We start from the raw sequence: 2,500 nt of genomic DNA on the forward strand, positions 1-2,500 counted from the left end.
CCTTCCCCCTGCAGTTACCCTGTACCACATGTCTAGCATGGACCTTGACTTCCAGCAGGCCCCGTGGACCCACATTACCCCCCCCTGCAGTTACCCTGTGCCACATATCTAGCATGGACCTGGACCTCCAGCAGGCCCTGGGGACCCACATACTCCCCTGCTCTACTCCCCCACTAGCTTTCCTTTCTTGCAGTTACGCTCCAGCGCATATCCAGCATGGACCTTGACCTCCAGCAGGCCCCGTGAACCCACATTACCCCCCCCCCTCCTGCAGTTAACCCTGTACCACATATCTAGCACGGACCTTGACCTCCAGCAGGCCCCGTGGACCCACATTACCCCCCCCCCCCCCCCCTGCAGTTACCCTGTGCCACATGTCTAGCATGGACCTTGACTTCCAGCAGGCCCCGGGGACCCACATTACCCCCCCCCCCCCCCTCCTGCAGTTAACCCTGTACCACATATCTAGCACGGACCTTGACCTCCAGCAGGCCCCGTGGACCCACATTACCCCCCCCCCCTGCAGTTACCCTGTGCCACATGTCTAGCATGGACCTGGACCTCCAGCAGGCCCCGGGGACCCACACTTAAGCCCCCTCCCACTAACAAAGCAGAACACCACTGGCAAAATCCTCGTGCCCCTGGTACTCCAGAAAGCACATTGAAATGTGCCCCTGGTACACTGCGCAGAAGAACTGCCGCACACACACACACACACACGCACGCACGCACGCACGCACGCACGCACGCACGCACTGCTTGTGCCTATGGTACGACAACTTTTCTCGTGCCTATGGTACGACAATTTTTCTCGTGCCTATGGTACAACAACTTTTTGCCGTGCCCCTGGTACACCGCTCACTAGCACTTTGCCACACAAACTCTCCTCGTGCCTATGGTACGACAACTTTTCTCGTGCCTATGGTACAACAACTTTCCTCCGTGCCCCTGGTACGACAGCTTTTCTCGTGCCTATGGTACAACAACTTTTCGCCGTGCCCCTGGTACACCGCTCAGTAGCACTTTGCCACACAAACTCTCCTCGTGCCTATGGTACGACAACTTTTCTCGTGCCTATGGTACAACAACTTTCCTCCGTGCCCCTGGTACGACAGCTTTTCTTGTGCCTATGGTACAACAACTTTTCTCGTGCCTATGGTACAACAACTTTTCGCCGTGCCCCTGGTACACCGCTCAGTAGCACTTTGCCACACACACACTCTCCTCGTGCCTATGGTACGACAACTTTTCTCGTGCCTATGGTACAACAACTTTCCTCCGTGCCCCTGGTACGACAGCTTTTCTTGTGCCTATGGTACAACAACTTTTCTCGTGCCTATGGTACAACAACTTTTCGCCGTGCCCCTGGTACACCGCTCAGTAGCACTTTGCCACACACACACTCTCCTCGTGCCTATGGTACGACAACTTTTCTCGTGCCTATGGTACAACAACTTTCCTCCGTGCCCCTGGTACGACAGCTTTTCTCGTGCCTATGGTACAACAACTTTTCTCGTGCCTATGGTACAACAACTTTTCGCCGTGCCCCTGGTACACCGCTCAGTAGCACTTTGCCGCACACGCACACTCCTCGTACCTATGGTACGACAACTTTTCTCGTGCCTATGGTACGACAACTTTTCTCGTGCCTATGGTACAACAACTTTTCGCCGTGCCCCTGGTACACCGCTCAGTAGCACTTTGCCACACAAACTCTCCTCGTGCCTATGGTACGACAACTTTTCTCGTGCCTATGGTACAACAACTTTCCTCCGTGCCCCTGGTATGACAGCTTTTCTCGTGCCTATGGTACAACAACTTTTCTCGTGCCTATGGTACAACAACTTTTCGCCCTGCCCCTGGTACACCGCTCAGTAGCACTTTGCCACACACACACACACCACTCGTGCCTATGGTACGACAACTTTTCTCGTGCCTATGGTACGACAACTTTTCTCGTGCCTATGGTACAACAACCTTTCCCCGTGCCCCTGGGACACTGCGCAGAAAGTCTTTGCCACACACACACACCACTCGTGCCTATGGTACGACAAAAGGCCCCGGGGACCTACATCGCACCTTGCTCTTGCCTCCCTTACAGCTGAAAAAGGTCCATGCCTGTGCCCTGGCCCTGCTGAAATTCCCTCTCCATTTAGCCGAGGCAGTGAGTCGGCCTCCTGTCTCCCTTTACGGTCGAAAAAGATGTGCTCCTGGGCGCGCTGGCCCTGCTGCTACTCACATCGGGCATGGACCTGGACCTCCAGCAGGCCCCGGGGACCTACATCACACCTTGCTCTTGCCTCCCTTACAGCTGAAAAAGGTCCATGCCTGTGCCCTGGCCCTGCTGAAATTCCCTCTCCATTTAGCCGAGGCAGAGAGTCGGCCTCCTCTCTCCTTTACGGTCGAAAAAGATGTGCTCCTGGGCGCGCTGGCCCTGCTGCTACTCACATCGGGCATGGACCTGGACCTCCAGCAGGCCCCGGGGACCTACATCGCACAT

This window comes from Maylandia zebra, unplaced genomic scaffold, assembly GCF_041146795.1.
Source record: "Maylandia zebra isolate NMK-2024a unplaced genomic scaffold, Mzebra_GT3a scaffold09, whole genome shotgun sequence".
NCBI classification, from domain to species: domain Eukaryota; kingdom Metazoa; phylum Chordata; class Actinopteri; order Cichliformes; family Cichlidae; genus Maylandia; species Maylandia zebra.